Source organism: Phacochoerus africanus, chromosome 16 (assembly GCF_016906955.1).
Source record: "Phacochoerus africanus isolate WHEZ1 chromosome 16, ROS_Pafr_v1, whole genome shotgun sequence".
In the NCBI taxonomy this organism is placed as follows: domain Eukaryota; kingdom Metazoa; phylum Chordata; class Mammalia; order Artiodactyla; family Suidae; genus Phacochoerus; species Phacochoerus africanus.
This window is the reverse complement of record NC_062559.1, coordinates 34901822-34916422: the sequence shown is the minus strand read 5'-3', so window position 1 is coordinate 34916422 and position 14601 is coordinate 34901822. Positions and strand designations below refer to the sequence as shown.

At 36.2% G+C, this 14601-nt stretch overlaps 1 protein-coding gene across 1 annotated transcript in view; it reads right to left on the bottom strand.

Annotated features, from left to right (window-relative positions):
* Positions 1-565: 565 nt before the first annotated feature.
* Positions 566-14601, bottom strand: part of IMMP2L (inner mitochondrial membrane peptidase subunit 2) — a 916780-nt gene continuing 902744 nt past the window's right edge. The window contains exons 8-10 of the transcript XR_007132715.1: positions 5611-5674; positions 3798-3948; positions 566-713 (exon numbers count right to left, since the gene is read on the bottom strand). The gene's annotated coding sequence lies outside the window, so the exon portion shown is untranslated. The remainder of the gene's footprint in view (positions 714-3797; positions 3949-5610; positions 5675-14601) is intronic.

Below are 14601 nucleotides of genomic sequence, written 5' to 3'. Positions count from 1 at the left end.
TTCATCTTGGGGACTGTGTTGTGTACACTGAGTGACACATAAGGAGTCTGTTAACCTCAGGTAAAAATATTGAGCTATAATATTAGCTTTGAATAAAAATGATAATATTAGCTTTGAATAACAATGTTGAGTTTATTGCCTGAGGATTATACTTGATTTTATTACAGTTTGTTCAAAGAACATGAAGTATATAAATGATCCAGGAACTTCTTAGGGTATGTAAATATTGTGTCACATATATGCCAATTTTTATGATGAACATCAATATTTATGATAAAAAAGGAACTAAGTGGAATTGGAATTTTTCCTAGAATATCTGAACTGAGCACATGGATTAATCAAATTTAATGCATCATTTGGTATAAAGCTGTTATATTACTTATGCATATTAACAAAAATGGAAAAGATGAATTTGTAATTGATAAGTTTAAGTGAATAACTTTCACATTCAGGATTTAAAAATTTTTACCCATAATCATTGAAAAAAATTCTATTTTTAGTGGAGGATATTGAAGCAATGAAAAGATAGTGATGTCCCTCAAATATCTCACCTGTGTTCTCCAGCCTCCTTGTAGTTAGATGATGCCAAGTATCTGGTTCTGGTCAATTTTGTCTCTTCTTGGCTGAGGCACTAAAATGCCCACATTCGCTTTTGCATCTCTCTTCCCCTGGTGTAGGGATCCATCATGACTTGTGGTTCCACTGTTCTCAAACTGTAATGCGCATACAGATCACTTGGGGATCTTGTTAAAATGCAGGTTCTGATTTGAGCTAAGGTAGGGGCTAGGACTCTGCATTTCTAATGAAGTTCATAATGATGTCGGTGATGCTGGTCTGCACACCACACTTTGAGGGAAAATACTCTAAACAAAACATCTTCAAGGTAATAGAACCTTCCCTAGCCAAGGTCCCTGAATGACTGTGTGGAGTGAAGCTTTATACTGGGTATGTAGTGTGAATGTGAAATAAATATTTTATCTGCTACATATGATATCAAGGATAGTTTCTTTCTACAGAAACTGACTTTTGTAAGTACTATAGAAGCCAATTATAGATACTTAAGTTAAAAAATAAGTGGTCCTGGTTCAGGAGTTCATAAATTGTAACAACTATACCACACTAATGCAATGTTAATAATAGAGGAAACACTGTGTGTGTCAGGGTGAGGAGCTGTGTAACAATTCTCTGTACTTTCCCCTCAATTTTTGTATAACCCCAGAACTGCTCTAAAATAGTCCATTTATTTTTAAAAGTGTAGTTAAAACCCTCTTTTCTATATTTTCTCCACGACAAAGAATAAATATACGCATGTAATTAGAATGGATAAGCAATGAGGTCCTGCTCTATAGCACAGGGAACTATATCCAGTCTCTTGGGATAGACCATAATGGAGGAAAATGGGAAGAAAAGAATGGGTGCATATATGTATGACTGTGTCACTATGCTGCACAGTAGAAATTGACTCAACACTGTAAATCAACTATACCCTAAAAAATAAGTTAACAAAAGAATAAGTACATGAATAAATAAAAGTCAAATGTCAATTTGATCATGGAAGTGAAGAGAAAGAGATAAAAAATATTGTGATTTTCTTAGGAAGGCAGTAAATTCAGATAATTTGAAGGATGGCATTGAAATTTTGCTGTGTATTAGACTCACTAACATCTCTTAGCCCAAAGTCTACTTCATAGATGAAACAAGAAGAGATGTGTGTAACTATCCTTTTATAAGAATATCTTCCCTTGGAGTTCCCATTGCGGTCCAGTGGTAAAGAACCCGACTAGGATCCATGAGGACATGGGTTTGATCTCTATACTTGTTCAGTGGGTTAAGGATCCTGGCATTGCCATGAGCTGTGGTATAGTTTCCAGATGTGACTTGGATCCAGTGTTGGTATGGCTCTGATGGCAGTTGTAGCTCTGATTCGACCTCTAGCCTGGGAAATTCCATATACTATGGGTAAGGCCCTAAAAAACAAAACAAAACAAAAAAAAGAATGTCTTCCCTCAAATCATTATAAAAATTAAGACAAATGAAACAGACAAAAAAAAATTTTAAGTTGAAAAGAGATTAATTTCTTGTGTAGGAGTATATGAGAAAATATGACTATAGGAACAATTTGGAGATACTTTCATATTTCTGAAAATTCATATTCTAAAAGTTAAGAGCTTCATAGTTGCCATAGCAAGTATGAATTCAGGGTTTTATGAAATATGAGAGAAATTATTTTTGAAAATGATTATTATTAATGGATACACTTGGAACAAAGTTATTAATATGTGGGAAAATGTACATTGAAAAGTAAAAGCCTCCTCTGCATTCATATTATTTCCTATTCCCTATTTCATTCCCCAGTTTTTGAAGGTTATAACCCTAACACTAAATGATACATTTATATCTCCACTAATTATTATCAAAATCAAAGATAAGGCATTAATTTCATTTACATCACCTTTCCTTCCCTTCCTCCAAACTTTGTCATTTCTTTATATTACTATTTTATTCCTGTACTCATTATTCATATTAATATTAGTATTTTATATTTGGAATTTCATACAGTTCAATGTAACTATTATGGAAATCATGTGGAGTATAAATTCACATGGCAGTGTGTGGAAGTTCCTGGGCCAGGGATCAAATCCAAGCTGTAGCTGTGACCTTTGCCACAATTACAGCAGTGCCAGATCCTTTAACCTTCTCCATCATGCTGGGGATCCAACCATGTTTCCACAGGGACCCGAGCCACTGCAGTTGGATTCTTAACCCACTGTACAATGGGGAACTCCCATATTATCTTTCATAACTTTAAATTGAATATAGACCATAAACTGTTTAGTTTATAGTCTAAACTTTGACAAGGTCTCTTGGTTCCCTCTATGTAAAATTAGGAGGTTCATACCCTTCATATGTTTCATCTCTCTTTTTTATCTTACACCTCATGATTTTCTGAGCCGTGATAATATTTAACATTCAGATGGGTGACATTACCAATATATTCTATGACTGTAACAAAATCTATGCTATAAATATAATCTGTAATTTAATTTTAGAACTTGAATTAATAAATTTTTGATAGAGAACTGTTACATTTACAGCATTGTTATTCCCATAAAATACATTACAGCATGTTTCAAGCATCAATTTAGTTACCATCTCAATTTAGAAATGTAGAAGTTGAAATTTAGAAGTGTTAAATAACTTTCTGGTATTACATAGATAAGTGATGGAGCAGAATAAAAACCAAAGTCTGCCTCCCATAAATTATATGCTCTTAACTACTCTATGTGCTTAACCATTTACTTCGAGAGTATGCCTTCTGACATTTTGGTTTGCTTCACTTTTCAGCCAACACAGTACTACAATGTTGATGATTTCTGAGTTTGCTTTCAGATCCACCAGTGTGTAACTCTTATTGACTATTTACTATGGTTAAAAAATTGTTGTTGTTTAAACACTGCTGTAGACTAAACTTGATTCTACTGGACTGAATAGCCCCTTGAAAAGCACAACATCACCACAGTAGGGTGTGTTTTTCCTGATGAAACATATGATCCATAGTCAAAATGCATCACATTTTTATAGGCTATATTTATTGCATGGATATAGCTACAAAATATTTTTCTCATTTCAATTTAACTGCCAAATATAGAATCATTAATACTTTCCCCAGGATGAAGTACCAGAAATATATTACATATTAAACTTTGTAAAAGGGACACATTAAATCAGTGGTCAAATGTCGACATATGCAATATTAGAATGTTTTGATAATTTCCTATCTTTTAAAAATATCTTACCTTGATACTTTTTCCATATCATTAAGATTTCAGTGTTTATTTTCATTTCAAGATGGAAGACTAGTAAAATGACAGTAATAATAAATGGAAATACAGTTTTGCCCACAGGAGATGAAGGCAAGTCATGAGCCAGTTGGGGACTATCCAATTCCTGAAAGACAGCAGATAAGACCCTGACAAATTATCCATCTTTAAAAAAAAATATATATATATATATACACACACATATATATACATAATATACATAGTATATATATATATACACACACTTATAATATACATAGTGTATATAATATATATGAATTCTGTGTTCTATTTATAACATAGCTTTGATTTTTTAAATACAAATACATACTTTAAATTACTTTCCATGAGATATAACTAACAATCCAAAAATATGTATCATTTTATGTTGTGTTTTTCATCCCAGAACACCCGTGTACATTCCAGTTCGAGAAATACAGAACTAGGGTCAAGAATAGCTATTTCACATGCAATTAATGCTCAATATTCGTTTGCTAAATAATTTTTTAAAAGTCTATTTCTTAGGACTACATAGCCTAGTTTTTTCCCTTTTTGTTCCTTAGGGATTCTTTGAAAATAGTGTACTCCTTTCGCCATGGTCTTCATCAATGTTGCATTTATAATTTAATCCCCTGCCATCCCACTTTCCACAGTCTGTTTCCTTTAAGGTATTTAGCCCGGGGGAGGGGAATTTTTTGGTTTTTACACCTGTCCCTTCTTTAGTTTCTGCCATAGTTAGTTTTTCTGTTCATGTCTAGTCCCTATTGGTAACTCCAAGCTTCATTGCTTTGTTGCTAATTAGCCCCGGAACTCTAGGCTAGCCATCTATCATCTCATAGCATCATGATGCCCTTGGCAGATGCTGCCCAGGTTGCTCTTTAGCTTACTGCAGTATCCCCACAGTAGAAATGACACAAAGGTATAGAGAATGTAACAGATTATGATGAAAGTGTAGAAATTCCTGGGGGAAAGAGTTATAGAATTGATCTTTATATGGGATACTAACTATAACTTTTCATCTGGCTAAAATAAATTAAATCTATAAGAGGGTTCCCTCAGTGGGGCCTTTATGTTTCTCTCTCTCTAGTTCTAACTATCTCCCTACCTACCTAGCTCTCTGTACCAAAATAAGAAAAAAATTTGAGATAGTAGCATTATTTTACCTTTTTTTTCAAATCCATTTATGTTGTCTGGTTTAATAAAAGTCTGCTGGATTCTCATATCTACTCCTGCTTTCAATCTACAGCTGTTATCATGCATCCTATTGCCTCTAGTAAACTTCACTGTATACTCATGAGAGAATAAAGACTGGCAACATCAAACAATGTATTACTATTATTATGGAAATAGATTGGAAGGAACATGCAGACCCCTAAAAGGGTCTTGGGGATACATGAAGATTCTCTTGATCACAGTTTGAGCATTGCTGACGGAGAGTGTTTAAAACAGTGGCTGTCACAGAGTGAATGGAATTGTAAGAATTAGCTATTAACTTTATTTCTAAAGCTACGGACACACCTTAGCTTATATCAGTTCTCATTGTCTGTATTCCCTGCCTATTATCAATTCTTATATTTCCTTCACCTCCGTGGTTTCTCTATTTTAGTCTCTTCCCTTGGCTTTCCTCTTTATCTAGCTTTTCAAAATTGAAGACTTGAGTTACTCTTCGTTGAGCTTGGGTTCCCCTTTCAACATAGCATCTGTTATTTCCTAGCTCTCATAAATATGTGTACAAGGCACCTGGCCTTGCATACCAATATCCTACCTCTGTGTACTCAGATATACCTACCTTCCACTTGGTCTTCCAGCTAGGGGAGGAAACCATGACCAAGAAGTGGGTCTGAATAGGTCACCTAAATGAAAAACCAAAGCACAGGTTAGGAGCCATGGTGAATCCACATGAAGACCAGCACTATGCCCAGGGTTGTTATACAGCCTCTACAGCTACAAGGACGAGATAGAACCAGGTAGTTGAGAAATGGAGGAGAGAAATGCCAAAAAGAAAAAATAGGCAGGAAGAAATTGAAATACTAAATATATAATGGAATAAGAAGAAATGAATCATAAAAATTAATTATTCACAACCTAGGATTAGGCAAGATTTCTTAGACATGACACCAAATTCATGATCCATAAAATTAAAAGAGTAGGGTTTATTTTCATGGCTCAGTGGTTAACGAACCTGACTAGGATCCATGAAGTTGTGGGTTTGATTCCTGGCCTTGCTCAGTGGGTTAAGGATCCAGCATTGCTGTGAGCTGTGGTGTAGGTCACAGATGCAGCTTGGATCTGGCATTGACTCATATAGTTCTGACTCATTCCCTAGCATGGGAACTTCCACATGCCATGGGTATGGACCTAAAAGCAAAAAAAAAAAAAAAAAAAGACTTTATAAAAATAAAAAAAATAAACTCAGTCTGCAAAAGATCCTGTTCAGAGGGTAAAAAGGCCAAAAGAATGAAAAGTTCCTCAACAACTGAGAGAAAAAGATTGCAAATCATGTATCAGGCAAGTTGTTTGCATGTGGAATATATAATGAGCTCCATAAACTCAACAGTAAGAAAACAAGCAATCCAATTAGATAATGGACAAAATAATGGAACAGACACTTCACCAAAGAAGATACATGGATGGCAATAGAAAGCACATGAAAAGATGCTCTGCATTGCTTGCCTTTAAGGAAATGAAAATAGAATCACTATAAGCTATGAGTACACACCTACTGTCAGAATGGATAAAATAAAGAATACTGATACTACCAAATGCTGACAGAGATGCCAAAAAAATTGTATCACTCATACTTTGTGGGTGAAAACATAAAATAGTACAGCCACTTTGGAGAAGAGCAAGGTAGTTTCCTAAAAACTTATCCTTAGACCTAGCGCTCTCACCCCTCCCTCCCTCATTTCCTTCCCAACCTCCCTCCCTTTCTTTCCTCTCCTCTCCTTTCTTCTCCTGTCTTTTCTGATAATCAAGATCGATCTATTAGTTTTGATTACTATGTCTTGGGCAGATAGTTATTAAGTAAAATATATGTTATTTTAAATAGCCATCTGTTTAACACGTATCAAAAAGATTTTGGCTTGAAGTAACAGAATTATTTACTAATGTCAATGTAAGTCTAAATGGCAGTCAAGTATTAGGATCAGCAAAAAACTGATGCCTTTAGCACTATTTTTTGTGGTCCTTTGATTTTCTATTTGCTGTTTCTCTATAGCTTTACAACCATATCCCATGATGCTGAGAGGAAGAGAGTTGCTTAAATATACTCTTATGAGTAAGAAAGTATCCTTTTTAGAAGAACCCAATAAACTTATCCTTGAGTCTTAATGTTTTGGAATGAATCATATATCCCTTTCTCAGTCAGTGCCTGTGCTCAGGAAATTTCCAAGTCTGTGTGTCCTTTAACCAGACTCTTTATCAAGGCTCACAAGATTATCCTGACTGCCTCAGGTTAATCAGAGCTTACCTCTGCAGCTGCGGGTTAATCCTCCAAGCTGCATATTTACAAATAGTAGGCAAAATTTATATGTATGTAAAGAAAAAAATAGGATATCAGCTGTACAACATGTAAATCTTTTCTTGGGCACATTTTTGGAGAAAGCAAAGCCATTATACCAATCATGTAAGCTATATTTTAGATGACAAAAATATTTAAGCTTGCCCTATAAGTGATATAATAGCAGTTCTGTTAAAATCCCACATTTGCTTATATCAACCCAAGAAAAGTCACATTATAGAATGGATGTGAAACATTGACCCATTTGTGAATTTTGTAGTATCTAGGCTATCCACTTAAGTAGCACTTAATGTTTTTGACAACTGATGTGTCATCTTTATGGTAATACAAATGATATAATTTTTTGCAGTAAGTGCAATTTTCTGGCTGAGATATCCACCTACCATCTTTACTGAATGATGATAAAAATGATTGCTTTGTAATAATAAGGCTCATTGCCAATTCATTGGTTTCCCTTTTCCTCAAGTCATAATAAATGTGTTTATGAAGACAGGGAGCCCAATTTTGCCTAGATTTCAGTTCTGGCATAAAGTTTGACTAAAGACATTTTTCTTTCATTGACTAACCTTATTTAGTGACCCAGCTGTCCTTGTTTTGTGAGTCAATGTCAAGACATAGATTTCCCATTGGGTAAGATAACAAATCAAACCGAAGTAGACCTGAGACAGAGAGCTGGGTGAACGAACCTGTCTTCCCTTGCAGTACCTTCCAGAAGATTAACTACCTGCCTTATCTTTTCAGTCTGTCTACTTTCCCCTGGATTTGGGCCAGTTTGAGTCTTTTAATATTCTCTTTGTCACAGTACCTGGAGACTAGTGACAAAAGCCCTGCTCTCCTTGCGGTAACTGTGCATATACACATACACAATAAATTTTGAGTGAGACTTGATATAATAATACATTTAGAGCAGAAATCTTGGTGGTCTTGGAGTTGCTCCAAGGGTATCATGGAACTGAACCAGGATATTTCTCCTTACTGTTAACATTTTCAGCATGGTCCCCTCCCTTCCGCTGTTACCATCTGTTCGCACCTTACCTCCCGATTGTCTCATTTTCCACTTTGTCATTACTTCCTCAGTCAGTCTCTCAACTCCAAAAAGAAAGACTATGTTAAATGAATAGCATTTTTTTTTTACAAATTCTAGTATTGCCTTCTATTACTAGTGATTCATTCTATCAATATTTATTGAGCAGTTCTATACATAAGGCTTTGAAAGGTGTTTTAGAAGATAGAAAAGTGAGACATCAAAAAGCTCAGCTAGGGATGGCTTATTTAGGCTTAAAAGTAAATGTCATGTGAAAGGAGTAGGGAAAGCATTATGACTACTCAGAGGAGTGAAGAGTGAACTCCTAACTGGGGAGATAATGGTATTGAAATTGATCCTACGTGATCTTGTGCTGGTATGGGGACATAGCCCCTTGCCCCCACATATTTTTTCCACTTGCTGTTTGATGCTTAATGTGTGTTGTGCCACACAATTAGCACTTTTTAATTATAGGTTTGATCCTTACTCAACTACTCATTAACACTTAAATCGTTCTACCTCAGGGCAAACAACTGGGTGAGTATTACTTGAGCCTACTGTGTCATTCTCTCTCTGGATATCAGCAAATAGTCTTGAAATTCTGCTGCTCCAGTTTTAGCCTCTCTGCTTTAGAAATCTCTTGAATGGAGTAGTTGCTTCCTCCTTTATGTTTTCATAGCATCCTACATATTTCTCTACTATAGAATATAGAGTATTTTACTATAGTTGCCTATTCATACATTTATGTTCCTCATTAAATGGTGAGGCCAGGGACTAGATACTAGACTAGATACTAAAAAGTACCATGTGTAGTATATAATGTCATATAGTAATTACTCACAATTGCAAATATCAAAATTTTTTCTCAAATTTATACTATGTATGGTTTATAGATGATTATAACTAAAGGATTTTTTTGTGCCAAAGGATGTTGAAAATATAGAAAGAAAAATGTAAATAAAAGCCATCAGTAATTGCATAACAGAGATATTATTTACATATAGATAAACTTCTACTCAAACTTGCATGTGACTCTCTCACAGACTTGTGATTGTATACACTATTTAAAATTGTATTTAAAAGTTAAATTTTTTTCTAAGCACACCCTGGCTGTCTTCATTAACTTTTATGATTTTATTTTAATTATATTCTAAATTGTCTATATTTGTATAGTTAGTTCCCCAACCCAAGAATTTAGGAATTTTTTTTTCCATTTTTTTTAAGGTTAGATTTTTAGGTTTCCAGTTTGCTTGATGGGCATGTGTATGTTGTACATGTGTGTATGTGCAGCTCTGCTAGTTGCTAGTTTTATTAAATTCTTATCAGGACTTCCTGTTGTGGCCTAGCAGGTTAAGAATCTGACATAGTGTCCTTGAGGATCTGGGTTGGATCCCTAGCCTCACTCAGTGGGTTAAGGATCCTGCATGGCTGCAAGCTTCCTCATGTGTCACAGATGAGGCTTGGATCCGGTGTGACTGTAGCTGTGGTATAGGCCTGAGAACTTCAATGTGCAGCAGGTGCAGCTGTAACAAGAAAAAAAAAATTCTAATCAGAAAATGTGACTATCATAATTTCTAAATTGTATAAAGATAATGAACTGGGATTTTTGGCATTAAATTAGTGGAGTAATTGCTGGGTGCACAGTGCCCCTGGGTGCTGGCAGAGGAGGAAGGGTGAGGGGCAGACCAGGAAAGGCCCAGAAAAACATCGCTTTGCTAGGTTGACCCTGTAGTATATTCTAAAAGCGATAGGACTCATGACATAATAAAAGGAATTAGGCCAGAAATCTGCTCTTGAGGTGTCTTTGATGGAATTTTAATGGAGAATCTTTAAAAAATCAATGCTTTGTCAAATTTTTGTAGCAAGAAAAGAATTCAAATATTATCTCTCACAGCTCTTTCCTCAAAGGATCTCAAGCTTTCTTCACTATTAGGACTCTGTATATTTAGAAACTCCCAATTTTCTTCTGTATAATTTCCCCACATTTTTTTTTCTCTCACAACTACTCAATTGCCTTTTCTTTCTAGAGCACCAAATCTTTTCTCCTACAATTATAACATCCTCTTCCATGTGCTCACTGCCAGCTTCTCAAAAGAACACCAGAAAAACCTGGTTAAACAAAGATATACTGCACGGGGAGACCATCTCTGCGCCATCATTTTAGTAGTAATGTCTAAAAAAGGGGAAATGAGGAAAGGGTATCTACAGGGATTCGGCACCTGTGATGTGTTCTCGGGACTAGACAAAGCGTATCACACAACAGCTTTGGATTGGTGGATAGAGCAAATGAGAGTCTTGAAATTAGTCTTGGTGAAAAGGCTGTCTGTTTGGGTCACAGTCTTAACGTTGAGAACGGTATTTCAGATAGGTTATTGTGCTTAATCTCAATACTCTTTAATGTAGGAATGGAAAACTATGCCTCCGGCCCTAGAATTGTTTAAGCTAGGCACAAGGAATTATGCTGGTCTTAGTTCTCACCCTTCACTATTTTTGTTTTTTTCTTTTAGGTCCACACCTATGGCATCTGGAAGTTCCCAAGCTAGGGGTTGAATCGAAGTTGCAGTTGCAGGCCCATGCCACAGCCACAGCAATGTGGGATCCAAGCCGCATCTGTGGCCTACCCTGAAATTCACAGCAATGCCAGACGTTTGACCCACGGAGGGAGGCCAGGGCTGGAACCCGCGTCCTCACAGACATTATGTCATGTTCCTAACCTGCTGCACCACAATGGGAACTCCTCATTGTCCACTATTTCAAATGCCACCGCCAGCCTTCTTTCCATTATCATCGTCTCCATTTGCTCTCAAACAACCTGAATCTTTGTATTCAAGATGTTTTCAACTCCTCTTTCTCTTCACAACCTTTAATACCCCCTTTCCAGGAACACTAAAGCAATTGAGGGCAAAAAGAGCTTTTATGGGTGAGGGGACTATTTCTAGTCTCAGAAAGGGAGACTTTTTATTCCCACAAATTGCCAAAATCACTTTCTTTCTGAGTGTACTTTTTTTTTTTTTTTTGGTCTTTTTGCCATTTCTTGGGCCGCTCCAGTGGCATATGGAGGTTCCCAGGCTAGGGGTTGAATCGGAGCTGCAGCCGCCAGCCCACACCAGAGCCACAGCATCGCGGGATCCGAGCTGCGTCTTTGACCTACACCACAGCTCACGGCAACGCCGGGTCCTTAACCCACTAAGCAAGGCCAGGGACCGAACCCGCAACCTCATGGTTCCTAGTCAGATTCATTAACCACTGCGCCACGACAGGAACTCCTCTTTCTGAGTATACTTCTTAATCTGTTACTCTTCTCCCACTTTTTTCTTTTTTAATTTTTTAAATGATTTTTATTTTTTCCATTGTAGTTGGTTTACAGAGTTCTGTCAATTTCTACCGTATGGCAAAGTGATCTCGTCACCTGCACACATGCACATATATATACATTCTTTTTCTCACATTATCCTCCATCATGTTCCATCATAAGTGACTAGATATAGTTACCAGTGCTATACCTCAGGATCTCATTGTTTATCCATTCCAAAGGCAATAGTTTGCATCTATTAACCCCCAATTCCCAGTCCATCCCACTCCCTCTCCCTCCATCTTGACAATCACAAGTCTGTTCTCTGTGTTCCTGAGTTTCTTTTCTGTGGCAAGTTTCATTTATACAGATATTAGATTCCAGATATAAGTGATATTGTATGGTATGCTTTCTCTTTCTGACTTACTTCACTTAATATGAGAGTCTCTAGTTCCATCCATGTTGCTGCAAATGGCATTATTTGTTCTTTTTTATGGCCGAGTAGTATTCCTTTGTTAATATATACCACATCTTCTTAATCCATCCATCAGTCAATGGACATTTAGGTTGTTTCCATGTCTTGGCTATTGTGGATAGTGCTACAATGAACATACAGGTGCATGTGTCTTTTTCAAGGTAAGTTTTGTCCAGATACATGCCCAAGAGTGGGATTGCTGGGTCATAGGGTAGTTCTGAATATAGTTTTCTAAGGTATCTCCATACTGTTTTCCATAGTGGTTATACCAATTTACATTCCCACCAACAGTGCAGAAGGGTTCCCTTTTCTCCACACCTTCTCCAGCATTTTTTATTTGTGGACTTAGTAATGATGGCCATTCTGACTGGTGTAAGGTGGTACTTCATAGTAGTTTTGATTTGCATTTCTCTAATCAGTGATGTTGAGCATTTTTTCATGTGCTCATTGGCCATCTGTATATCTTCTTTGAAGAAATGTCTATTCAGGTCTTTTGCCCATTTTTCAATTGGGTTGTTGTTGTTTTGCTGTTGAGTAGTTTAAGTTGTTTGTATATTTTGGAGATTAAGCCGTTGTCAGTTGCATTGTTTGAAACTTTTTTCTCCCATTCCATATGTTGTCTTTTTTTTATGGTTTCCTTTGCTGTGCAAAAGCTTGTCAGTTTGTAGGTCCCATTGGTTTATTTTCGCTTATATTTCTCTTGCCTTGGAAGACTGACATAAAACATTTTTACAATTGATGTCAGAGAATGTTTCGCATATATTCTCTTCCAGGATTTTGATGGTATCTTGTCTTACATTTAAGTCTTTAAGCCATTTTGAGTTTATTTTTATGCACGTGTGAGGTTGTGTTCCAGTTTCACTGATTTACATGCAGCTGTCCAGGTTTCCCAGCACTACTTACTGAAAAGACTGTCTTTTTCTCATTTTATATTCTTGCCTCCTTTGTCAAAGGTTAATTGACCACAGGTGTCTGGGTGTATTTCTGGGTTCTCTATTCTGTTACATTGGTCAGTATGTCCGTTTTGGTACCAGTAGCACACTGTCTTGATGACTGTGGCTTTGTAATATTGCCTGAAGTCTGGGAGAGTTATGCCTCCTGATTAGTTTTTGTTCCTCAGGATTGCTTTGACAATTCTGGGTCTTTTAAGGTTCCACATAAATTTTTGGTTTTTGTTTTGTTTTTGTTTTTGTTTTTGTTTTGTCTTTTTGTCTTTTCTAGGGCCACACCCGTGGCATATGGAGGTAACCAGGCTAGGGGTCTAGTCAGAGCTACAGCTGCTGGCCTACACCACAGCCACAGCAATGCAAGATCTGAGCTGCGTCTGTGACCTACACCACAGCTCATGGCAATGCCAGATCCTTAACCCACTGAGCAAGGCCAGGGATTGAACCCACAACCTCATGGTTCCTAGTCGGATTTGTTAACCACTGAGACATGATGGAAACTCCATTTTTTTTTTCTATATAAATTTTTGGATTGTTTGTTTTAGTTCTGTGAAAAATGTCATGAGTAATTTGATAGGGATTGCATTGAATCTGTAGATTGCTTTGGGCAGTATGGCCATTTTTACAATATTAATTCTTCTAACCAGGAGCATGGAATATCTTTCCATTTCTTTGCATCCTCTTTAATTTCCTTGATTAATATTTCATAGTTCTCAGAATATAAGTCTTTTACCTCCTTGGTCAGGTTTCTTCCTAGGTATTTAATTTTTGGGGGTGTGATTTTTAAAGATATTGTATTTTCATATTCCTTTTCTAATATTTCATTGTTAGTGTACAGAAATGCAAGTGATTTCTGAATGTTAATCTTATATACTTTGCTGAATTCGTCGATCAGTTCAGGTAATTTTTGTGTGGAGTCCTTAGGGTTTTCTGAATATAGTTTCATGTCACCTGCATACAGTTCTCCTACATTATTTTTTTTTCTCTTTCCCTGCGTCTACTTACTACTGTGTCCTTTGGGTATGAATTCCACTCACCACCACATTACACTCCACATCCCCCAAACCACCCACAAAACAAGTCAATGGAAACCAGGCAAGAGGAAAGAGTAAAATATGTATTACAAATAGGCTCATGAATAGTAAACTTTGGAATATTTAAAATTTTTTCTTCTTTTTTTTCATGAGAGATATCCATTTCCCTGTTTTCTCTTTTGTTTTTTCTTGGAAGTGATATATGAAAGTACCTGGAAAGACTTCCTGTAATAAAGTGAGAAGAAAAATAGCCAAAATATAAACTAATCCCTAAAAGAATAGCACTGAGGTTGTGGTGAAACAAATTGCAATATCATTGCCCTGGTTTTATTATATATATATATATATATATATTTTTTTTTTTTTTTTGCAGGAAGGTGCGGGGAAAAGCACTAAAGTGGAAAGCTATTGCTTTGTCCTTATTATTCTTATGTCCTCCTTCTATTTTTAAACTGTTGAAAATTTTCAAACTTGTAGAAAAATTTGGA